A 27,947-nucleotide genomic window follows, 5' to 3' on the forward strand; every position below is an offset into this window, starting at 1 on the left:
TTTAGTGTAGGGTTAGATGTAGGGTTTTGCTATGTGTATGCGTGTGGATTATTTATTTTGTTTAGGTATAGCTTGTTAAGGTAAATGTGCGATAGTTACGGACCTTAGGGTTAGGGTGCGGGTTAAGGTAAGTGCATAGATGGTGGTATATGCAAGATGTAGTGCATGGTTAGAAGTAGGGTTTAGTTTAGGGTTAGAAGTAGGGTTTTGGTTGGTGTATGTATGTGTTTGTTTAGTTTGTTTGGGTAGATAGTATGTAGCAGGCGGTGGGGTGGGACAAGTATGATGGTTTGAGCGTTTGAATTTCGTGGTTTAGGGCATTCAGTGTATTCGTGGTTCGCAGAATATGTGTCGGCGTTTTTGTATTCGGTTATTAGGGCTTTCGAGCTTGCAATATAGACCCATTAACGGTTCCCTATTACATCCTCGAAGACACACTTACCCGAATACATAAACATCGACACATCTCCATTGAACCACGTAAACATCAATCGTCCTGAAGAGCGAAATCCAAAACGTCGAATCGTCATGGTTGGCCCTTCCGTGGTATAGCTCCGTAAGGTAAGTGTGCGATAGTTATGGACCTTAGGGTTAGGGTGCGGGTTAAGGTAAGTGCATAGATGGTGGTATATGCAAGATGTAGTGTAGGGTTAGAAGTAGGGTTTAGTTTAGGGTTAGAGGTAGGGTTTTGGTTGGTGTATGTATGTGTTTAGTTTGTTTGGGTAGGTAGTATGTAGCGGGCGGTGGGGTGGGACAAGTATGACAGTTTGAGCTTTTGAATTTCGTGGTTTAGGGCATTCAGTGTATTCGCAGTTCGCAGAATATGTGTTGGCTTTTTGTATTCGGTTATTAGGGCTTTTGAGATTGCAATATAGACCCATAAATGGTTCCCTATTACATCCTTGAAGACACACTTACCCGAATACATAAACGTTGACATGTCTCCATCGAACCAGGTAAACATCGATCGTCCTGAAGCGAAAAATCTGAAACATCGAATCATCATGTTTGGCCCTTCCGTGGTATAGCTTCGTAAGGTAAGTGTGCGATAGTTATGGACCTTAAGGTAAGGGTGCGGGTTAAGGTAAGTGCATAGATGGTAATGTATGTAAGATTTAGTGTAGGGTTAGATGTAGGGTTTTGTTACGTGCATGTGTGTGGATTATTTATTTTGTTTGGGTATAGCTTGTTAAGGTAAATGTGTGATAGTTACGGACCTTAGGGTTAGGGTGTGGGTTAAGGTAAGTGCATAGATGGTGCTATATGCAAGATGTAGCGTAAGGTTAGAAGTAGGGTTTAGTTTAGGGTTGGAAGTAGGGTTTTGGTTGGTGTATGTATGTGTTTGTTTAGTTTGTTTGGGTAGGTAGTAAGTAGCAGGTGGTGGGGTGGGACAAGTATGATGGTTCGAGCTTTTGAATTTCGTGGTTTAGGGCATTCAGTGTATTCGCGGTTCACGGAATATGTGTCGGCGTTTTTGTATTCGGTTATTAGGGCTTTTGAGCTTGCAATATAGACCCATCATAAACAATGATCAAAAGTGCAAATGGCAAAAAGACCCACAAGAAAACTAAATACAAAGCAAAAATCATTACATAAGAAGAAAAAAAATTAAAACAGAAATGAAAAAAGCACAGGCTAATATAGAGAAAGCCATAATGACTGGGTAATGTTTAAGTGATGGCATGAGTTGCACAACATGTTAATAAGCTATAGGGCCACAGCAAATCATAAAATATGAGATATATCAACTAGCCATAAATTCAAATATGGGTTTAGGAGTAAAGTTTCATCTGTCACTAAATGAAAAGACAAGTCATAAGTAAATACTTGCAAAAGTTGTAGATATCAACTCTGTTATCTCCATAGGCATTTGGAAAACAAATACATTCCTCAACTTCAACTTTAGTTTTATCAAAGTGTTTACCTAATCACCAGATGTAAAGTAAATCAATATGTAAGATAATAAACAAAAGAAAAAGAGAACTACTGCAAAAAATGAATAACTATACAAATCCAAGCACTCAAAGTACATAGCATAATACAGTCAGCTAACAATATAGACAAATAACATCCCAGAGTAAAATCCAAAGCTGCCAAGTATCCAAAATTCTCCAAAATAAGCTGGTTAAGAAATAAAAGGTTGCCAAATCCATCTAATAACACAATGTCTCTCACTATCATGAACCACAAAAAAAAAAAATCCAGCATTTCATAAATGTCTAGCAGAGTTCAGATTCACATTCAAAAAATCCAGACTGGTAATCAACAACTCAGGATCCATACAACTCAGACAGACTATGAAAACATGTCATTAAAAAGCTGGCATTTCACAGCTGAAAATCAGCTCAGCACCACCAAACTGGTAAAGTCCAACAAAAGTCAGTATCCAGAGTACACCATCCAGAGTTAATGAAATGCTGCAGCATCCCAGGACAAGAGCAGCAGGCTGAAGCAAAGTCCACGAAATCTGTGACTATCCCCAATATAATGGTACCAACACTTACAACATCTAACAGGCATAACAGCTTTACAGAAGCTCAATTAAAAAAAAAAAACTGCCACAATCCAGATTGTTGTTGTCTTTCGGCTTTTCCTGGTTAGGGGTCGTCACAGCGGAACTCCGGTCCGCTAATGATTGGCAGTAGATTTTGCCGCAATGCCAGATAACTCCAGAAAAGACATGCTCAGGAGTCCAAAGTAAAGGGCCAGACATACAAAACTACAGACAGAAACAGTCTCCTTAAATATTTGCATTTTGTCACTACAAGTACTTGGCACTAAGCCCAAGTTAAGGGCCTTTAGTGCGATACCTTGCTACAGTGCTGGCTGGCAGGCAGTGATTGGTGGTGATTCAATGCCAGATTGCCTGGATTCCATTAGTACCTCACAGCCTGCAAGTGCAACCTCTCTGAGTTAAATATCCCTACAAGAAGAGAAAGAAAGGTTTTAAACAACTATGGAAAAACTGAGAAACATCTAAAAGCATTAGGAGAGATCACACTCTAAAGTTAAAAGACCAACTGGCTCATTTACACCAACAAATTACAATGTTGCCAGGAGTTCTAGCCACTTCAAAGACCACTCAGAATTAAAGAAATTGTGCAGGATGATTACGCAGAGGGCATATTTTGTTGCCTTCAAGAGCTATGATAATCAAGAAAACTGAGCTCAATCTGGCTGGGCCATATAATGTCTTCTCAACTTATGTGGGGCATACCTACAAGGACTTGAACTGAACCGATTATCTGGAATATCAGAAACTGAAAAAAATAATTGTTAGCCAGATCAGGTGTATATCAAGGCATAAGCAATGAAGTTTCATATCTGGACTTTTTTAGGCAAAATGGTCTTTCTTCAAACATTTTTAATTTATGGTTATAGCGAGAAGCAAACAGGAAAAATGAAATGCCAGGCATTCTAGCAATGGATACATTTGAAGGTCGCTCAAAAAACTTTATGTAAATGGCTTTTCAGAATGACCCTAAGCATAAAGATAAATTGGTTTGCTAATTGAGAAGTAAATAGCTTAATCAGGTGATGTTTAAGAATGGACAGCGTAAACCTGTAACTAAGAATGTGTAAATAAATGTGAACAAAGAAAAAACTGTCAGCAACTGAAATAGTATGTTTTAAATGTGGAAAGATGGGCACATTGTTAAACATTATGCAATTAATAATGGGGATACTATGTCTATCAAAAATGTAATTTTCTGTCTGCATACTGATAATGAACTCTTGCCAATGGAATGTGAAAGGATAAAACAAGAATAATAGAATCAGCATATTATCTTTGTGCTACTAGTAAGTTAGCCGAATTAATTGATTAATTGATTGGAAAGCACCAAGAATGGCATTAAGTTCTAGAAGTGTGGTCATACTTGTGAAGGAACTTTATGCTTGCAAATATGAAAATTGATAGGAAAAACATGGCAGTAATTTGGCAAAGAATAATATCCTGTGACTTAGTTCCTAATTTAACGTGATATAATAATTGATCAAAATGTCACTCAGTTGAAGGCAGTGAAGTTGTGGGAGAAGGCAGCACAGTTAGATATTCTGTGGCCTGAATATATGTCAAGTCAAAACGGGAATGGGCAGTAACAGTAGCCTGATACACTAGTAAGAACACACAGCCTGACTATACTCCTAGTAAAACTGGGGAAGGGGCAACAGCAACATGACCCTCTGTTACAAATACACAGTTCTGATAAAGTAAAAGGGATAGGCTCAGGAACTTGAAACTGATAGTAGAATCTAGATTGGCTAGAAGAGGTAGACAAATGTGTATGTATTCAGAAACTTCTTACTAAGTCTTAAGTGGAAACCTCCAGCTGGTAAATGAGCAAAAGGCACTACTACAGAAAGATTTTAGAAGCTAAAGTTGTACAAGATGTCTGTGTGAAGACAGAAGGGGAGACCCCCTTCACAGTTATAAACACTCAGAGAAGGAAAAGGGAAATAGAACCTGAACATGATGCAAAAGGAATGGCAGCAGAAAGTCAGTGGCATGAGTGTGCAGGGAGGGCTAGAAAATGAAGTAACATTTCCTGATGCCCACAAAATTACCCTGAGACTGTCTTAACCCTCCATGACAAATGGGGTACAGCCTGAGGGTAGATATTAAGATGGAACTGAAAGTCACAAGACTAAATTGATCTGAAGTTTCTATGAATACTATAAACCTATATCTGAGTTTTGTTTCTCTCTGTCCTGTGCCCATTACACTATTTCTTACAATGGACTCTTATCCCTTCCTGGATTGGGTCTGTGTTTGAGGCCATTGTTTGCTGTGATAGATTCTGGCTCCCCCACAACCCAGAGTAGGATAAAGCAGACATCAAAGAATGAAGGAATTTGTGTGATGAACTTTGTTCAAAAGGTCACAAATAACTGCAAAAATGCATGGCAGCTCTAAAATAACATTAAAATGTCCCTTTTACAGAATAGGAGTCTTAACAAAATTTAGTGCATATTCATGGAAGAGTGTATGCACTGAATTTCTTATTCTTAGAGTGCCCTCTTCATTTTGAAAAAGTTTTAATTTGCTTGCAAGTCCAGGTTGGTATTCATAGTCATTTGCAGAAATACAATAGGGGTATCCCTAATGTTTATGAATGAGTATTGCAAAGGAACGATTTATAGATCCCATTTAAGCTAATAAGAAATGCCATAAGTATAAAGAGATGCAAGTAAGAAGTTTTGGGAAGCAGTGTATGCCGATGAGGAGTTCTTGGGATTTATAGTTCAATAGACACATGGTACACACATCTGTTGAAAGTGATGCTTCACCTTTATTATCTGAGTTGCAATCCACAAATTTGCCCCCAGACAACCCTTCAGTAGTTTGTTCAAGTATGCACAAGCACTTTCTTGACACACAAGCTCACATGACCACCGAATCATACGCCAATGCACTGTACGAACACGTACACAAATGCATGTTTCTCGCCATACCCAATAGAACCAAGATGCTCTACTCCAAAAAAAGGAAGCCAATCTGGTGGTCCCCTTCCATAAACAAACTCTACAACAGAAGGAAGAAACTGATGTGGAATAAGGTGAAGTCCCAAGACCGGAAAAACTCCCTTATCAGCCTCAACAAAAAGTTGAGATCCCTCATCAAATCCTCTAAAGTTAGCTATGAAAACAGAATTGCAGCAGATAGTAAAGACAACCACAAGGTCTTCTATAGTTATGTAAAGAATCTCCACGGCAGTACCCAGATTTTCTCTGAGTTACTACACAATGGTACATCCTATATCGAGCCAACAGATATTGCCAATATACTGGCCGAGAGATTCACTGCCAAATTTACTCCTTCACCCCCCCCCCCAACGGACCAATCACAATACCAGTAGATTGCCAGGCACCCAGTATTATTGCTGCACAGGTTAAAACAGCACTATCCAAGGCCAAGAATACAACTTCTATGGGACCTGACAATATCCCTGTCTGTGTTCTACATGAACTACAGAATGAACTGGCACCTGACCTGTGTGCCCTGTTCAATCACAGCTTCACCTCAGGCTTTGTCCCTACCGATTGGCGCACTGCTACAGTCATCCCTCTCCACAAAGGAGGAGTGACTACAGACCCTGAGAACTATTGACCCATTAGCCTGATGAGTTTGATATGGAAAGCTATGGAACACATCATCATCATCATCATGGACCTAATAAACAAGGATATAGGGAATCTCCAAACTCTGGATCCCACACAGTTTGATTTTGTGATGGATAGATCAAGCCTGCTCAACTTGGTCGACTTCTTTGAGTCAGTCACCAGAGCTGTGGATGAAGGTAATGTGGTTCATACAGCCTACCTTGATCTGGCCAAGGCCTTTGATACCATTCCCCACTCAGGAATTATAGAAAAACTCACTAAGCTAGGCATCAACCCCTATATCACTAGGTGGGTTGCAAACTGGCTCACAGATAGAACCCACAGTGTGAAAGTAGCTGACTCCAAGTCAGACTGCCGACTAGTCATGAGTGGAGTCCCACAGGGTTCGGTCCTGGATTCTATCCTGTTTGGTATCTACTTCTCTGAAGTTCAGGCCAACATGAAGGGACTCTGGCTGACAAAGTTCACAGACGATTGCAAGTTGGAAGCTATTATTAACTCCTCAAGTGATGTAGACATCCTACAAAATGGACTCACTGAGACCAACGACTGGTGTCAGAACCATGGCCTTAAAGCTCAATGCCAAAAAATGTGTCATCATCCCCTTTGGGAAAAACCCAGTTCCCATGAATTACCACATTGATGGTAGTCCACTGAACAAAGAAGGAGTTATAAGAGATCTGGGAAACACAGGTTGACAGCAACCTCTCTTTTGATCACCACATTGCCACTGTGGTCAGAAAGTCCTTCTATGTGGCACATCTCATTACTAAAGGTTTTGCATCCAGGAAGAAAGAGGTCATTGTCTCTCTCTACTCTTCCCTCATTAGGCCAATCATCGAGTACACTGCCCCATTTGGCATGTACCTCACTAGACACATGCAACAACTGGAGAGGCTGCAAAAGTACCTCACAAAGAGGATCCTAGGCCTTAAACACTCATCCTATATGGACAGACTCAAAAAACTCCAATTATTCTCTGTCTCATACTGCCTACTTAGAGGTGATGTCTGCTTGACTTACAAAAAGCACCAAATAGACCAGCAAGGCAGCAAGGAGTTCCAATATATTTATTTTAGTACTTGAACAGACTAGTTTCGGCAAAAAAGCCTAATTCAGTGTAAGACAGTACAGTCAAGTTCCTTTTACTCATCAATTTAAATACATAGCATGAGCCAATAAGATAATTGAGCTCATGAATATTAATGAAAATGAGAACAGATTTTTTATTTAGTAGTTTTAACAATCAAAAATGCAGTGGGTAACACTTATAAGAGAGTCAATCCTGAATGGAGAGGATGACAACCATGAATAGATGTATACAAATAAATTGACATTTTGATAATACAATGTGACATATATCTGTATATACATATAAATATATATTTTTAAGCCACAAGCAATATATGTTGAACAGGTATTCGTCAATACCACCAGTGGTAATACAACGTATCGACTACCTGTGTTAAATTGGCTTAAAAGACCCAGGCCACCCATGTCAAAATTGGTGCTATTAAGCAGGCTGGGTAATCGACATATCCTGAATAAAGAACTTTCACCAACAACAGTGAAAATGAAAAATAAAAAATAAAAGAATATGATAAGAAACATAACAGCCAAAGCTACAAATGAGGAGATGGATTGAGATTGGGGTGATATAATGTGACATGTATATGTATATAAAAAACATATGTAGTTGCTAGCCATAGCCAGCATCTATTGACTAAATACTGTTCCTACAAACACTGAGATTTTCCACCTAACAGCTGCCTATATTATATACATACACCACGCCCATACCATAGTTAGTGCTAGAAGTGAGCCCATATGGCTCAGTGTCCTGAACACAGATCCATCAAGGCTGAACAAAAGTATATTTATATTATTTACTTACATATATAGAGCCAGATTATTTCTTGAGATCAATGTAACCCAAAGCTTAATATCAGAATTGGTCAACAGTGTTATTACAAGATATCCATATTCTCCTATAAATGATCATTTAGACCCGGATGAAATAAACCCCCCAATGTAGTGATCCAATATTTCTCTTTTTGATCCAATAACCCATGCCAACCTTGTTTGTTAGTTCTGTCTCCAGAAATACGATCAATAACCATGAAACTAAATTTGGCCTGTGGATGTTTACGTGTATGTTGATATAGGGCACTGGTCTCCTTATGGTTCCTTACATCACTCCGATGTTCATTCATTCTGTATCTGAAAGCTCTAGAAGTTTGGCCTACATAGAATGCCCCACAATAACAGGATGCAAGGTACATCACCCAATCGCTACTGCAATTACCAAAGATCTTAATATCAAATATTCTACTGGTGTTGCGACTAGAGAACTCTTTGGATTTAAGCATATGTGGGCAGGAACCACAATGACCACAGGGAAATGAACCAAAAAGTTCATCACCATGAAGTGTGAGTTGTTTATAAATATTACCCCCACTTGCCATGTGTTTGAAATGTGACAAGTAGGAGCCTAGGGTTTTGCCCCGTTTGTATGAGAAAAGACATACAAGATATTTAGTAAGAAAGGCCGATAAAGGTTCCGTCAATGAGCCTATTCCAGAGACTATTGGTCTACCAGGTGGTTTGGTTAGAGATCTCAGTCAGAGGTTTACCAATAGAGGATATGATAGATATGACATTGCGTCTGCCCAGAGTAGAGCTAATAGTTTAAAGAGGGAAGATCTATTACAATACCAGAACAAGAACAAAAATCAATCTTCTCATGGTACCTGTGTCAGATTTATTACAACTTATGGCAGAAATATTAATATGATCAGGAACATTATCAATAAACATTGGAATATTCTACTGGCCAATGACAAGCTGCGAAGCATTTTGGGGCCACGATGTCTTTTCTCATACAAACGGGGCAAAACCCTAGGCTCCTACTTGTCACATTTCAAACACATGGCAAGTGGGGGTACTATTTATAAACAACTCACACTTCATGGTGATGAACTTTTTGGTTCATTTCCCTGTGGTCATTGTGGTTCCTGCCCACATATGCTTAAATCCAAAGAGTTCTCTAGTCGCAACACCAGTAGAATATTTGATATTAAGATCTTTGGTAATTGCAGTAGCGATTGGGTGGTGTACCTTGCATCCTGTTATTGTGGGGCATTCTATGTAGGCCAAACTTCTAGAGCTTTCAGATACAGAATGAATGAACATCGGAGTGATGTAAGGAACCATAAGGAGACCAGTGCCCTATATCAACATACACGTAAACATCCACAGGCCAAATTTAGTTTCATGGTTATTGATCGTATTTCTGGAGACAGAACTAACAAACAAGGTTGGCATGGGTTATTGGATCAAAAAGAGAAATATTGGATCACTACATTGGGGGGTTTATTTCATCCGGGTCTAAATGATCATTTATAGGAGAATATGGATATCTTGTAATAACACTGTTGACCAATTCTGATATTAAGCTTTGGGTTACATTGATCTCAAGAAATAATCTGGCTCTATATATGTAAGTAAATAATATAAATATACTTTTGTTCAGCCTTGATGGATCTGTGTTCAGGACACTGAGCCATATGGGCTCACTTCTAGCACTAACTATGGTATGGGCGTGGTGTATGTATATAATATAGGCAGCTGTTAGGTGGAAAATCTCAGTGTTTGTAGGAACAGTATTTAGTCAATAGATGCTGGCTATGGCTAGCAACTACATATGTTTTTTATATACATATACATGTCACATTATATCACCCCAATCTCAATCCATCTCCTCATTTGTAGCTTTGGCTGTTATGTTTCTTATCATATTCTTTTATTTTTTATTTTTTATTTTCACTGTTGTTGGTGAAAGTTCTTTATTCAGGATATGTCGATTACCCAGCCTGCTTAATAGCACCAATTTTGACATGGGTGGCCTGGGTCTTTTAAGCCAATTTAACACAGGTAGTCGATACGTTGTATTACCACTGGTGGTATTGACGAATACCTGTTCAACATATATTGCTTGTGGCTTAAATATATATTTATATGTATATACAGATATATGTCACATTGTATTATCAAAATGTCAATTTATTTGTATACATCTATTCATGGTTGTCATCCTCTCCATTCAGGATTGACTCTCTTATAAGTGTTACCCACTGCATTTTTGATTGTTAAAACTACTAAATAAAAAATCTGTTCTCATTTTCATTAATATTCATGAGCTCAATTATCTTATTGGCTCATGCTATGTATTTAAATTGATGAGTAAAAGGAACTTGACTGTACTGTCTTACACTGAAGAAGGCTTTTTTGCCGAAACTAGTCTGTTCAAGTACTAAAATAAATATATTGGAACTCCTTGCTGTCTTGCTGGTCTATTTGGTGCTTTCTATACTTGGTTTGGACCGTGCATTCCCCCGTGCATAGGATTTGGTTTGTTCTGCTTGACTTACAAAGCCATGTCTGACCCAGCTCTGATAGAAATGCTACAGCTAAAGAAATCCCAATCCCTCTGCCCCACACGCTCAAGAGACCTCAACCTCATTACCACAATCAACAGAAAATGCTGGAGGGGCAGGTTCATAACCAAGAGACTGCCCATGCTATGGAATAGGCTTCCCAAACATGTCCAGCAGAGCACCTCGCTGACCCTCTTCAAGAGAAATCTTGATGAGTGGATGGGAAATAGAAAATTCACCCAGGGGATTACTCCAGTGGCTCTATTCGACAGAGACACAGGGAACTAAGATCGGGTGGCACGATGCCAGGGTAATCCTATGACTAGGCTTGTAAAGGCCCCAGGGCCATTACCCTAGTACACACCTATGAACCTATGAACAAATTAATTATTTTCCCAGCAGCACTTTCAATAGTTTGTCTAAGTATACACAAGCACTAAAATGACACAAAATAAATTATTTGTTTGCTTAATGATCACTTTAGCAGTCTATGTATGCAAAACAATTCACTGACACCAAAATGAAACATTTACCCCAGTGATCCCATCAGAAGTTTCACGAAGTATGCACAAGAACCAAAATTAAACATTTCACCACCGATCCTTTCAGCAGTATGTCCAAGTATGCACAGTCACCAAAATAAAACATTTCTCTAAGTGATCCCTTCAGTACTATGTCTATGTGTGCACAAACACCAAAATTAAACATTTCCCCCACAGATCCCTTTAGCAGTATGGCCAAGTATGTACAAGCACCAAAATTAACCATTTCCCCAAGTGATCCCTTTAGTAGTATATCAAAGTATACACAAGCACCAAAATTAACCATTTCCCCAAGTGATCCCTTTAGTAGTATATCGAAGTATACACAAGCACCAAAATGGAACATTTCCCTCACTGATCCCTTTAGTAGTATATCGAAGTATACACAAGCACCAAAAATGGAACATTTCCCTCACTGATCCCTTTAGTAGTATATCGAAGTATACACAAGCACCAAAATGGAACATTTCCCTCACTGATCCCTTTAGTAGTATATCGAAGTATACACAAGCACCAAAATGGAACATTTCCCTCACTGATCCCTTTAGTAGTATATCGAAGTATACACAAGCACCAAAATGGAACATTTCCCTCACTGATCCCTTCACTAGTTTATCCATGTCTGCACAAGCACTAAACTATAATAAAAAAATTCTTTAAGTAAACTCAATAATTGTACCTCCTTTTAAAATGTATTCATATTTCCTTTTCACTTTCCCCTAGCAACTCCTTATTCTCATGTTAAACTGCTGCTCACTGGTGTAAATTCAGTGCAATTTACATATTTAGTATACAAATGAGCTAATGACATGTAGACGTGTAATGCCATTTATGTGCATCCTACCTGTCCTCTTTTGGCTTATACTATAAGCATATTAGGCTTTAGCGATAGGTAGGCATTTTTAACAAAATACCTCTACATTTTCGTGGTCATCCTGAAAGACTGTGATTAAACACACAGTGCCACTCTTCATGGAGTACCACAAAAAAATGTGAAGTCCCAGACTATAAATACCGGTTCTACTATTTCAACATTTTCCTAAAATGCTTTGTGCAAGCTAAATGATGTTTTGTTAGGAAGATTTAGTGTGGATGATACAATATTCTCAAGCTGACCAGCATAAGTTGTCTGAATAGATGTTGTCACTTTAATAAGGCAGGCAATGTCTCTAAAATTGTGCTTCATTAGAAAAAAGTGTGACTGATGATAGGCAGAGAGGATTCGACCATGCTGAGTTTCAAAATGGAGATTCTGAAGGTTAACTTTCCCATATAACATCCAGAAGTCAGCGTGTCCACTGTTTTGTATTATAGACTGCCATGTCATTTCTTTGTCTGACCCACAATGTGCATCATACTACTTATCTCTGACATTAATCTCCATCATCTTAAGCTTCCTCAGCTGCTCTGCCTTCACTACTCAGGTTTCTTTGACATAGAGAAGCACTGGTCACACCACTGTTTTGTACACCTTACTTTTCAGTTTCTTTGACATTCTTCTGTCACAATGTACCCCTGACACTTTGTGCCAGTTGCCTGCAACACCTCTGATACTAGTATTGACTTCCTCATTTAGGTTTGCCTTCTCCTTAACCACACCTTCCAGATACCTGAAGCCCTTAACCCATTTTACTGTTTCTGTTCTATTTCAGTTTTCATCTTCTTCTGATCCATTTGATACTATGACCACTATCGTATCTGTACTTAGTTTCATCCCATGTGTCTTAGTATTGCATTACACTCCACAATCATTTCATGGAGTTACTATTCAGTGTCTGCTTGTATCGTCACATCATCCACATACATTATCAGTCCGCTTTTCAGACCTGTTTGCTGCTGTATCCCATCACCAGTATGAACCAGAGTCGGCAAAGAGATTAACCAAGATGTACTTGTGCCATTCAATGCTTATACATAGCCTGCTCTAGTTCTGCTAACGTTTCCAGGGCATGGAACCACTGCAGGACTGCCCATGCGACCTAATCACATGCTAATTCTATGTCTAGGAATGTCCAGTCAGGCTCGTTCCTCATTTTCACATTCTTCTCCACCATCTGTCTCACTGCAAACATCAGGTTAGCTGTGCTGCTGCTGAGTCAGAAGCTGAACTACTTATCTTCCTGCTTAATTTCTACTTTTCTGCATATTAATTTATTAGTCACCATCTCTGGGACATTCATGATAGGTGTTTGATACCTCTGTAGCACATGCATTTGTGAATTTCACCTTCGTGATAATGCTTATTCTGCAAGCATCTGAGGTACATTCTCTGCGTACCATGAGTTTTCCTTAAAGGCTATTTTTCTGTTATAGTCTTATATCTTGATCATATGAGCTGTGATTTATCTGAGCCTGTGCTTTCCCTGACTTTGTCTTCCTCGGTGCACTTAATACTTCTTGCTTCTTCATGAGTAGATTCACCTTCGCCCTCTTCATTGCAGCTGTGCATCTGGCAATAAAGCTTCTTTGGAGTTTGCTTTATTCAGAAGCTATTTGAAGTACCCCTTCCATCTTCCCTTGATGTCCTTCAGATGAGTGAGCAGACTGTGCATACCTTGTAAGTGGCATCTGCTGACTGCCTTCTTTATATTAATGTTATTGCTTTGTAAACTGATAAAAATCTTTGTTGTGTCATCTGCTGATCACCTTCCAGAAACTGGTAGTGGCTTCACTGTGGAATATAGTCATAATTAATCATAGCTCTTGTGTTCCATTTTAAGATCTACCACTTACTTTTGAAGTAAAATATTTGAAGAAAACATTAATTACCTTTTTCCCCAGATCAATGATACTCGTATACAATTCTGTATGTTGAACTTCATCCCCCCTCCACACACACACACACACACACACACACACACACACACACATACACATACACACATACACACACACATACACACACACACACACACACACACACACACACACACACACACACACACACACACGCACACACACACAACATTTCTTTGGGCAGTATGACATCTATCAGTAGCTTCCTGTACATGATTCAAATTGAATACTTTACTCTGTGATAATCTTTTTGAGTTCTGTACATTGCAGATAAAACACAGTGCAAACTGAGCTTTCATTGCAGTCCAGATAACATTTTACTGATTAGAAAATAGTTAATTTTGGTTCAAGTCATATTATGTGCCTCAGCCATAAACTTAAGTTAGCATTTACTGTACAATATGATTTTCAGCATATGCAAATGCAATAATGTGTTTGGCATTTTTATGTGTGCACTTCCTTCTGTGAAGATAAATTAGTAATTCAAGTTGTCTGGTCTCTGCACAGGTTGCAGTAAATATTGTTGATGGCATAATATTTCTGCTAATGATTACCAAGAATATAAGCTGTGAAACATCATTTGGAATAAAACCAAATACCTGAGATTTGAAACATAAAACTGAAGAAATGCAAGTTATTTTAATTGAATATGAGAACTGTAGATCTTGGTGTAGTCTGTCCCATTTGTAGCAATATGTATTTCTAAGCCTTTTCATTTATTGAACTTCCCTGACTAATATAATCCAAGTTGATGGAAAACATTGTAATGTTACTTTCAAGTACTCATTCATCATCCCTGATTTCATAGCAATGCTGAATGCCACTACAGGAGCAGACATTATTTGGAGTTGTAATGAAAATATTTGCACTGTTATATTAGTTGCGATGACATCCGCTTGAGCCTCATTTCATGTGTATAAAATAATGTATTTATTTGCAATTTTTCTGAGAGATGATACTGAGCTGTTACAGCTTGTTTCAGGTTCCAAGCAGATGAATCACCACACAGTAGTAGTTTTATAATTCAAATACATCAGACAAAGAACATTAAAATTCTTTTTCTTTTAAGATACACACTGTGAACATTTGTATTTAGCTGAACAAACAGTAAACATAAATGAAAATATTTCTGCTTCAAAACTTTAAAGTACTTCATTTCTACAGTGCATAATTCATAACTTTTTAATGCATGAATAGCTATGAATTTAGCCTTTTAATTATAGAATACGTATGCAAATTGCATTTCAGCATTGAAGATTTTGCCATTCATTTATTAATATACATGTAATATAGATACATTTATAATTTGTGTCTTTCGGCTTTTCCCGGTTAGGGGTCGCCACAGCGGAACTCCGGTCCGCTAATGATTGGCAGTTGATTTTTACGTACCGGCTTGCCAGGCCTGACGCACAACCTTCAATGAAGGTACGCCCATTCACGCATGTCTCCACCCAAAAGACGCTCTAGCTGAGAATCGAACCGGACAGCGTCTTACTGTGAGGCGACAACGCTACAGCAGCACCAACTTGCATGTTAATCTTTGAACTGAGAAATGACATGCATGGACAGTGCATAGTTAAGCAAAACAGCATGAAGAGCAGTGACAGGCAGGGAAGAGGCAATTTAGAGACACAAGTAATGCTGTTGCATTACAGGAGAAATACGTAGCATGGTATGTTTGGTATGCAAATAACTACATAATGTTATACAAATAAGAGCCTGCTGCAAATGCACCTCATTTTGTATGCAAATGATGGCAAGAAACATAGCCAAGCAAAGCAGAGATGCATATAGCAATGCAATGTGCCACAGAATTCATCCCTTCTGAACAGCGGGAATCTTCAGTACACAGAAGCTGGAGTAGCAATATGATGTTAACAACAGCTACACCTGAACAACAGGTGCTAGTAGACACTATTAGAACTAGTTTCCACTACATTGCACATCATCATTATTCTTTGCATTGTAGACAGGTTGGCCAACAACTAACATACCATCACCTTCATGACCAAGATATTATTGATCACCACTCTGTAGATAGTGAGGCCATATCAACATTAGTGGACATGTATCATCTGCACATGGAATCAGGAAGGATATGTGTGGACTATCCAATCCTGAGGACATGAAGTTATGTGCACATTAATCATTCTTGCTAAAGTGACCCTTCAACATCCATCAGGGGACACATTAAGAGTTTTGCATTCAACTGCCTCACAAATCCAGTTCCTTGATGTGTTGCTGTAGCATGTGTATGGGGCATATATACTTTCCACTAGCAGCAGAGGAAAGAAACATTATGTCAGTATTTTACAGCACTCCATATTTCCCTGAAGGACTGCGAGCGATTGATTGTATACATGTTGCCATCAAAATCTCACCTGTTCCACATGATGTCTAGTACATAAATGAGAAGAACTTCCACTCCATGAACTGTCAGGTGGTACAAAATACACATGGTGTCATATTCAGTGTGCCCTTGCACCACCCAGGCAATCCCCATGATTCTTACATCTGGAATACAGGTAACGTTTACTTAAGTTTCTTGTGGAAGGACTTTGCACAGGGGGATCCTGATTAAAATATCAAAAGCTGGAATGCCGAGTTGCAAAATACCAAAAAAGACTGAAAATACAGGTGAAAAGTGAATATCAAACATCACTTCTTAAAACTTGTTTGCAGAGGGGACAAGCTTCCTTGCACTCCCTGACATGCAGGGCAGCCTCCACACCCTCTGAACTTATATATACTACCTCTATGCTTAACAATGCCTACAGAAAAAGGAATATTTTGAGAAATGGCAATATTGCACTTATTATATGTAAGCCCATATTTTTGAGTCATTTTGGTGTCCACATTTCAAGACTCAGCAATTCAAATCCCAGCATTTCAAATTTTTACCTCCAGAGGGTCATCTAGCTGATAGCACATATTAGTGAGTAGAAATGTCAGTATATACTGTTCCCATTCAAGCAGGTAGCAAGCCACATATAACAATGTCCGCTACTGTATGTTACAGGTGATGCTGGAATGTTTTTAAACTGTAAATGATGATTGCCATCCAAAACCCCATGACCTTCACTGAGATGGCTTGCAGCACTGAACATTTGCAGGCATGGAACATTATTGAACATGTGTTTGGATGGTATACATTCATTTCTTCGAAACACATTTGTGTAGTCATATGTTTGTATGTCTTTAAATGCCGAAAGACAAAAGTCCGAACATAACATGATTTTGAAAATGAAAATCTGGAAAACCAGATTCAACCATTTTTGAAGTCAAAAAAATCTATATACAGCGTTATATAGGGGGGCAAGCTCCCCTGCACCCCCCATGTGGGGGGCTGCACCCCCACCCCCCCTAAATATATATACTCCAAGATCACACTACAGTGAGGGAAAGGGTTAATTTCCCAATCCCCGCTATAGTGTGATCTGCAACCAAAATGCTGACTTTGAATGAGCGAATGCCAATGTGCATTCGCTCATTGGAAGTTGCACAGTTTTTTTTTCAGCATTTGAGAGATCTGGAGGTTGTACTTTCGCACTTTGGCGAATTGTACAACCTTCTTACCAAAAATGAATGTATACCGTTTGGACTCCTAAGGGTACATTTTCACTGCTTGGTTGCATGCGGTTGTGCACTACAGTATGTGCCTGGAATGTGCAGCCAAATCTCTGTGGTGTGTGCTATGTCATATAATAAGGTAGTACGCAAGCAGGTATAACATCATAGAAATGTCATAGTACTATGAAACCCTTCACAGCAATGGAAAAGGAGTTGAGTGCAGGGCTATTGAGAGACCAGGTGGAAGTGGCACCTTATACAAGGCAGAGGCAGGGCAACCTGGGCATATAGGTGAAATGTAGTCCACAACTATGGGCCATGAAACACAGCACAGAATAAAATGCATACAGTATTTCACTCAGTCTATGCTGTAAAGTGCATTGTCTAGTCACACGGTGCAGGAGCCATTAACTTATCCACACAGGTTTCAGAGTGGACATGTCATAGTTATCCTCATTTGCACAGCTGGGATGGGTATCCTCATTTGCACAGTTGGGGTAAGTCAAAGTGACAGATGACAGCAATGCTATCATATTGTCAAGGATCATGGCAGGTGAATGTGAATGAAAGGTTGGAGGAAGTCAGGCATCACATGCCAGTGGAAGACTGGAGTTGCCATATTGTGAACATTGGTCAAGTGTACATTGTCGGTTTACCATTTTGGAGCTTGATAAGTTCCTCAGTAGGAATGGTATAATACTTTGAGAGTATGTACAGAGCCCCAGTGTATGTTCCATGTTAGAAAACAATAGATGAACTTCATCCGTGACCCAGAGGACATCCACTGATAAGCATGGCACTCTGTCATTCATCTGGAGATAGTGTAGAGCTATAGGACCAGAAGCTGGTGGGGTGATGCGATGCTCTGGAGTTGCAGCCTGAAAAACATTATTAGCCATGACTGTGAGATTGGACAGTTCTAGGTATGCTAACTGCTGTGGCCAGAGGTAACAGTGATGTGGTCTCTGGAGCAGTATGTATTAGCTCTGTATGGGTGGACTTTGACTGCCCCCTTGCCTCCGGACCCTCACATATCCATGTCCAACATAGCTGCCAGAGGCAGAATGGAAGAAGATACCATCTGTCTTATATACACACCCAGGGATGCAATATAGGGTACCAAGGATCTGAGAAGCACAGTCCGCTCCCTGTCCCTGTATATGTATACTTCATGTCATTGGTCAGGTGCTGCAGGTCATCCTAAAGCTGATACAAGTGCTGCACATCATCACACTGGCTACACTGCACTGACCATCTCATCTGTTCTACCATAGTGTGTATCAGCTATCTGTGCCTGGATCACTGACCTGTACATCTGCTGATTGATGCTAAGTGTTGGCCCCCTGTTTAGGAAAGACCTGGAGATATGACGTAAATGTCTGTCAACATGTCTTTCCTTTATAGTCTCTACACATATTTCAGATGCAGTGTAGCTGACATCTGTGGTTGTGACTCCTTTGTGACCTGGGTGGGACTCACAGGGTCTATATTAGAACATCGAATATTTAACAGTTCGAATCACTAAAGGTCGACCTTTAGTGATCGAACTGTTAAAACATCGAATGTCCAGAAAAAATAAAAATAAAAACAAAACAAAAAAAAAAAACTAAATGATGTAGGCAGGGGGGCAAGTCCGCCTGCACCCCCCACACCCACCACTACTTAAATATACCAACTCCGAGACTGCACTACATTGAAGTAAATGGAAATTTCCCTTTACAGAGATTTCCATTTACTTGTTCAATGTTCAGCAGTTTCGCTATTCTTGTGTCGACAATGTCAGATTCGACATTGTCGGCTTTCGAGAATGTAATATAGACCCGATTCACAGTAGCAGGATGTCCAGTGGTAAACAATGGGGAGGGTTTGGTCTCTCGGTATATTTTATGGCATCAATGTATCAGACACATAACACATTTTTAATAATCTGAGAACCAGTCATAAACCTCTGTGTTATAGCTATGTTCTTACATATGAACCTCACTATATCAAGGTTATCTTCCCTCCCAGAATTGGAAGGTAACCAGTGTGTTCCATGCATTATAATGATAATAATGTTAATGTCATGGTGTTCTATTATGAAAAAAACAGGGACTACCCAGAGATTAAGATGCCATCTTAAAATGTATGCATGGCTTTAAACTGGTAATCTTAATATGTGTGAACAGGATGGTGTGGCTAAGCTGACACAGAGCATTAATAGACATGTTTTACAAGTTGGTACACTACACAAGGCTGTATTTTAACTGACAAGAAGGGACCAAAGAAGGAAAAGACATCAAGTAGCTGTCTTACAATGAAAGTATGCAAGTGTTAAATGTCAGCAATAAGTCCTAGCTGATACCCATGAAGAATAGCAGCTCTTAATACACCATTTTGTTATTACATTAAAATAAATTGAATATTACGGCCTTTCTGACTGTTAGCCTTATGGTTACTAGTTTTCAAATTAAAATGTTAACCTTTGATGTTATTAACTACTGTAGCTGCATGACTAAAGCACAGGTGCTGACATTACATAACCGCCTGGTGACTTTCCAGTACTGTTAACTTTCTAAGGTACTCAGCATTTTGGATTCAGTATATCATTATCATGAAATTTGACATACCTTGCATTTGTTTTCTTTTAATGTGTCCCGTATTAGTTTCTTCAGGAGTAAAAGTTGTTAAATGTATAAATGTCTCTTAAAACCTATACAAAGGTTCAGACCAGTAAGTGCCACACTGAAGAATTTAAATTAGCTTTATCCCCAGTAAAATAACTAGCATGACTAATACTGAATGATCACATTGAAAAAAGTGCCCTCCCACTAGCCTGTCAGTCAATCTCCAAACAATGACATGTCTATGGGTATTCATCCCAGTGCTCAATGCCTGGTCTCTTTGCCCAATATAACTTGTCTCTATATTTCTTGTATATAATTAGATAAACTACATATAAACACCTTCTGTATCTAAAGACACCTGTTTTATGAAGTTGCTATGGTAAAAGCATTACAAACCATTAGATGTTTTGCATTTCGAATAACTGTGTGGCCTTTCATCATTTTGGACTGTGTTCTTTTTTTTGCCTCATTTTGCTTCTTAAACAGAACTTTCTGTAAATTAGGAGATTGTTTAAAAGTCGGTAAAATCATACCATCACCTTTGTTGAATATTGGTTGGAGTTTGCTTACAATTTTGCAGATCTTTTTTTAAAATTTGGATGATATGTTGTCAGTACTGTAACCCTCTCATCAGGGGTCATCTCTTTATAGTAGAGCAGCTCTTCTCTCGGTAGCTCTATTGGTCTTTTTAAATCCCAGTTAACTTCCCTGATGTTATGACCTAATCAATGATGGCATATTTCAGTTTTGTTAGCTGTACATCTCTCACTCTGTCACTGGAACAAATATGACGTTGTAGCACTTGACTGTAAGTGGGACACTTTATGTGGCCCTGATAATAATTGTTTCTGTGCAGACACATCTGTATGCCTGTCTGCTGGATTCCAGTAAACACATGCCTATAAGGTTCCAATGTACACAGAAAATCTAGTATGCAGGAAGGTAACACTTCAAGCTGAAAACACCAAGGATGGTTTTATAGATGGGAAATTTTATTAAGATCTTGGTTCTTGGAAGAATTTCATTAAGGAGTTAGTACCAAGTCCAAATTATGAATAAATTGTCAATTAAACAGATACAAACAAGTGGTCTGTCTTTGCAGTGTCATAGAACATCTAATTCTGTGTTTGCCATGACAGGCCTACGTTGCGTAATTCCATTCTGATGCCCACTGCAGTTCATATAACCTGATCATGAAGCTGTATGTCAAAATTAATCTCATAAGTTATGATATGTCACAACAACTACAGCTAAATAATGCCACAATGATCTACCTTCATTTATTTATTTATTCATTTTACATTTGATAACCGGGAAAGTTCATCTGGACTAGCAGTCCTTTTTTCAGTGGAGACACAGGGAGAAAAGCTTCATATTTAGATACAGCATTAGAACAACATTAGAGCAGACATTAACATAGAATACATTAAGACATGTACAAATTGTTGAATAAGATAAAAACATGTACACATATGAAATTATATGTATAAGACAAGAATGAGGGTATGCAATGCTTTTTTAAAAGGCGTAAATAGTAAATCAGCAGTACAGAAGAATCTGTAAGCACTTAAGGCAGTTAGCAGTTCTGTCCCATGGTGGGATTTGTGTACAGTGATGTATGACACATGATAGCTAAACATTGTTAGATTGTAACAATAACCAGACAGAATGTAAAGAAAATGGGCAGTATGTTGAATACGTATGTACTTTTCACTGACTAATGGCTCCAGAATTTTCTCCACATCCCCAGGCATCTCTTCTGTCAGGGTTCTTTTGTCTGTCACTCTTGGTCTTCCTAGCCTCCCAGACTTATGCATTTCTGGGAGCATTTTGAATGCTCCAAGCCTGGATTGAACAGGCATGTGATTACTTAGTTAAAGTTGGATGTGATAGAGGAAGAAGTTAATAAGGTCCATGAATTCTTTTGAGCATTGTTTCATTGTATCAAGCAGCTGTCTCCAAAAGAAGTGATTAGAAAGCTGCCGGTTTGCTTCATAGGTACAAATTTATTTTTAGAATGACTGACACACCAGTAGGAGTACACTTCTCAGTCTGGTCATTTTGTATCATACATAGTTATGTTTTTAATGGATGTTTCCAGTCACTTCTACAAAGCAGGACAATGGAGATAAGCTTATTTGATTCTTTAGTATTTCATATAGTGATATGAAACACAGTTTCTATTTTATAAAACATTACACAGACTTAAGAAATTTTTCTCCTAAAGCAACTAACACTGGACTCAGAAAGAAGGCCAACAATATATGTTATAGTGGAAATAGATTATTTTATGATGATTTCATACCAAATCTAAAATACTGAATATTACAAAGTTAATAGAAATTTGTCCTCATCTTTTATTCATACAGATGGAGTGGTTAACATTATATCATTCTAATCACCTAAATAGCTTCCATAAAATACATACATAATATTTCTAATGCTTAAAGAAGCCATTCTGAAAGATGAATTACAAAAAAAAAAAACTGACAGGTCATCCTTATACCAGTCAATCAACCTCATTACTGACCTCTGAATTTCTAACTGTATTACCAAACCAATCATGGATAATATTCTGTTTCTGTGTGCTTTTTTTACCAATCATATCAGCTCAGCTCAATTGTTTCCCCTTGTTGTATATTCCTAAGTGAAGATAAGAGCTGGGAAGGCCAGCTTACAGGCAGGCACAGCATAGGTCTGTGCCATCACTTGCAAACCACCAATGATGACATATTTATTGTGGACCGCTTGTGGGGAGGACACACACCCACCATATCTGGAGAAGAGTCTATGTCCTCCAATGTGAGTGTGCTCCTGTGCTTCCATTATGAAGGTCACTGCATTTAAAGCCTGCTCAGTGAACACTCACGTGAGTCCACCCTTTGCATCACACCACTTCTCTGAGGAATTCTAAGAATGGATGGTCCTGGCTCCCCCAACTCTTGAGGATAGACAAATCCACCTCACTACACCAGCCCAAACAGAGTCCTTAACAATTAGTCAGACTTGGATAACCTAGGCCATAGCGAGGGCTTTATTCCTCTACTCGTTTGGACTGACAAATCTCATCAATGAAGAACAGAGTTAAAAATGCTACTGCCCTTGTTTAAACAAATTTATTCAGAGTTTCCCTGTGTCTGGCTTGGACACCTTTGACTTCAAGACCTTGGATGAAATCTAAAGCCATCTGAGGACCTATAAAACTGATATACTCAAAAGTATTTTTTTGCACTTGCTCTAACTATCTCAGTGCTATTAAACAGATCTGTGCTGCATTTATTCATTTGTTTGATTGCATCACTGTTTTTCAGCCTGCATTTGATAAAGAAACACCATCTGTTTGTTACTGTACTACTCTTACATTGTTTTAACAGTATCCTGATATTTCCTAAGCTCCTCTGATACTGCAAAAGCTGTTCTGAGTTTGTCAAAATATTTCTAAGTTTTGCAAAGTGTTTTGTATTAGTGGAAGTTTTCCTGTGTTTGTTACAGTTTTTTATTTGTATTTGTGAACATTTTCAGTGTTTAGTGTTGTCGCCTCACAGCAAGAGGTTCTCCCATTCCATTCTCAGCTGGAGTGCCTTCTGTGTGGAGTCTGCATGTCCTCCCCATGGTCGACTGGCACATAAAGACATGCAGGTAGGTGTGTGCGTGAATGAGTGTGCCTTCTTTGAAGGTTGAGCATCGGGCTGGCAACTTGGCACCGTAAAATTCCACTGCCAATCCTTAGCGGACCAGAGTTCCACTGTGGCGACCCCTAACTGGGAAAAGCCGAAAGACATTACTTTTTCTCAGGGTTTGTGAACTTATTTCCAAGAATTCCTGATACTACAGGAGTTCTGCATTTTGTTGTAAAACATTTGTTACTGTACCTGAGCTCAAAACCAGTTTGTTGTACATTAAGAGGGTTTTATTCTGAACTCTGGTGGGAGCAGACTCCTAATTTAACCCATCCCAGTTGGGAACTGCTGGTGGAAGGCTTATTGTGTGTTTATCTGATTGGCCTCAGGGCTTAACTGTATAAAAGTCTTTCATCCCACTGGTATAAAAGCCTTGCCTTCTATATACATAAACCTCTCCCTTTTAAAATCCTGTATAGGAAATGGTCTCCATAGTCTCCTACTGTTCATAGCTGCTCAACGAGCTGCCAGTTTGCGCAGAGGGCAGCACCACTGCAAGTCATCCTATAGTACACTACTAAAAACTCTCACATGTACCTTTAAGTGACTCACCCCTACTACTTCCCATCTAATAAGGATCTGGTATAATCGATAGGCACTGCCCTGTCATCTCTGTTTCTGGTCTGATGGATATGGGCATCCTGAGACAGTGTAGTAATAGCCTCATATTCACTGACAAACCATTTAATTTTAGAAGAGACAAAACATGGTGTGTGAGATATGAAGATACACAATGTCATTGGAAGCAAAGCTTACACATATGCACATGAAAAATGCAAACCATATTATCAGTTACACCCAAAATACTCACTGCCATCACTAAGGAACAAACCAGCATATGCAGAGGTATTCACATGTAATCTACCCAAACCTCCAAAACCTCCTAAAATCATCTCTCAGTGGCCCTGTGCACACTCAAAAATGACAGTGCCTCACATAATATATAACTCTGAAAATCATAGTAGCCCCACTTCCAAGCCCATAAGGCAATAAAGTACACAGCCAAACATTTTAGTTATTGGGATTCCATTGCAATACATACTGATATATCAATTACTAGGCTAAACGAGGAGAAGATCCCAGTGATCTGTCTGTCGTAATCCAGGATCCACCAGATCATGCATGCACTTAAGTCTTTAAACCACAAGTATGACACAATCATAGTCCATGTAGGTGTAAATGACCTAAAACATACCTCAATGGACTATATGAATAGAGACATGATAGAGATCTCTGAATATGTGTCCCAGGCAGGTATGAATCTAGCCTTGAGTAGCATCCTACCTTCACAAATGATGATGCCACAGTATTAGAAAAAAATGATTGACTTCAATAATTGGCTTAGTTTCTGGTGTCACAACAGAGGATCCAATGCCCGTCAGCCTGGGGAGACATGATTCACAAATTACGATGCTTTACCAGAGATGGTTTGCACTTGTCACCACTTGCCTTCCGGATACTGGCAGAAACTTTATCTATCCCCATAGTGCCTTTTTTAGGCCGTGCCAAGTTGTTAAATCCTCCAACATAACAACAAATCTGTCAAAACCACCTAAAGATATGGCTGCTCAGTGCTAGGAATTTAAATAAAAAACTGCACTCCCTGAAAGCACTCCTTACGCTGGGGAATGCAAACATATGTGCAGTTACGGAAACATGGCTCAGAGCAATGTAGAGCACCATGGCTATCAAAGGCTACAATGCTTTTCATACATTTTAATCCCTCTCAGATCAGGATAAAGGGAAGAGGTGTGTCAGTGTTCATAAAGGGCAAGTACACTGTTAAACTGGTCCAACAACATGACTCGCTTGAGCTGCTCCATGTCAAATTAACCACAGGTGCGAATCCCAGTCATATCCTTGTTAGCTACAGATCCCCTAACATGAGTCTTCAAAACCACACCTCCTACTTAAACCTACTGGAATCTCTTAACCTTCAGCCTAACACCATACTTATGGGTGACTTCAATTATCCCCCCATAAACTTGGAGACTTATATACCCCATAATTCACTTGCTCAGAGGTTTTTGGACTTTGTCAACACAGACACCATGCAGCAACTAGTTACCTCCCCAGCTAGAGGTACAAATATCCTAGACCTGGTGCTCATGAACACAGGGGAATGCTGCTCTCATACATGCATTAAGTCCTCCCTGGTAAGATCTGAGTACAAAACGATCTTCTTTAGTATTAAAACTAACCTAGAACCCCGATCAAACTCCAAACCTTTAAACAACTTTGCTAAGGCCAATTATCTCAAACTAGACAGCTTATTAAACCACCAAGCCTCTTTGAACACAGATGATACTGAGGCCTACTCTGAGCTGTACACAAAAGCACTGTATATCCACATTCATAGCTGCATAGTGGAGACAATATCTGGCCAAGTCAAACCCATGATTACTGGCAAAAATAAACCACCCTAGTGGACCCCTGGCATAAATAGGCTATTCAACAAAAAAGGGAAACAATCCTCTCCAAAGCCGAGAAGGAACAGACAAAACAGTGCAAAAAGATATTCACAAGTCTAAACAGACAAATTAGAGAGCTATTCAAATCTGCCAAAGCAAACTACAAGGCAAAAATAGCCTCCCAGGTGAAAGATAACCATAAGGCTTTTTTAATTATGTCTGTAATCTCAGTGGAAATGCTCAGCAATGTATTGAGTAAATCATGAATGGCAGCACTACACCCAGCCTGAAACTAAAGCAAACCTGATGGCTGACAAGTTGAGGTCGAACTCCTCCCCCTCACATTGTACCACAACCTAAAGAAATACCTGCAAATATCCCTTTACCAATTATTATAAGGAAACAGGTCCTTACTGTGCTCACTAAAGCCAAAAACACAGCCTCCATGGATCCTGACAGCATTTCATGATGCTACTTTTAATAGCTTAAAACAGAATCTGTCAGGGCCACTAGAAACCCTGTTTAACCACAGCCTCTGGACAGTTTTTGTCCCAGAGGAATGGAGGACTGCAACAGTCGTCCGTCTGCAGAAGACCCATAAGCTTGACCAGTTTTATCTGCAAGGCCATGGAGAGAATTATCATGGACCTGATCATTAATGACATAGGAAATCTCCAAACAATGGACCAGATCCAATTTGGCTTTGTCAGAGGGAGGTCTTGCCTGCTCATTTTGGTTGACTTCTTCAAGAAAGCCACTAGGGCCATGAATTAAGCTAGAAGGTACACACACTGCTTATCTAGACCTGGCCAAAACTTTCAACACAATCCCCCACTTGGGGATTATATATAGGGTGATGAATGGAGCCGGAGGAGGAGGTGTCTCAAGCAGAGGCATAGCAGGAGTAGTAGGAGAGGCAGGAGAGGTGGGTTACGTGTGAAATTAACATCCAGGGCCAGCAGACCACCTCTTCCCAGCCTGCTGCTTGCTAATGTTTGATCTCTTGAGAACAAACTGGATGATCTCAGAAATATAATTGTGACCCAGAGAGAAATGAGAAATTGCTGTGTGGTTAAGTTTATTGGAACTTGATTATAAGATAATATTCCTCATTCAGTTGTCCAGTTGCACATTCACTGTATCTATCATGGGGACCATATGGAGATGGAGGTACTTGCATCTATATTAATAATAGATGATGTTCAGATGTACAGATTTTTAGCAAATACTGCTCAAGTGATGTAGAGCACATAATATTGAAATGCAGACCCTTCTATCTACTGAGAGAGTCTACAGCTGTGTTTATCATAACTGTTTATATCCCTCCACAAGCCAATTGCTTGGTTGCATTGGGGACATTGCATGAGGCTATAAATGAACAAGAAAATAAACATCTTGATGCAGTGTTTATAGTGGCTGGTGACCTTAATCATTGTAACTTACGATCTGTGATGTCAGCATACCAGCAATATGTTACCTTCCATACACGGGAGAAAAATATACTGGATCAAGTGTATGGTAATGTGAAGGGGTTATACAAGGCTGTATCCCACTCTCATTTTGGTCAATCTGATCATATTTCTGAATTTCTTTATCTAGCATACAGACAGCTCCTCAAATAAGCTCCCTTTGTAAGAAAAACTGTTAAGGTGTGGACATAGGAATCTGAACAGGAGCTTCTGGATTGTTTTCAGTGTACTCAGTGAGATGTGTGTAAGACAGTGGCTATGAATGAGGATGATATTGTTGATCTGGAGGAATACAGTTCATTGGTTTCCAGCTA

This window comes from Protopterus annectens, chromosome 16.part0, assembly GCF_019279795.1.
Source record: "Protopterus annectens isolate FY-2018-M chromosome 16.part0, PAN1.0, whole genome shotgun sequence".
In the NCBI taxonomy this organism is placed as follows: domain Eukaryota; kingdom Metazoa; phylum Chordata; order Ceratodontiformes; family Protopteridae; genus Protopterus; species Protopterus annectens.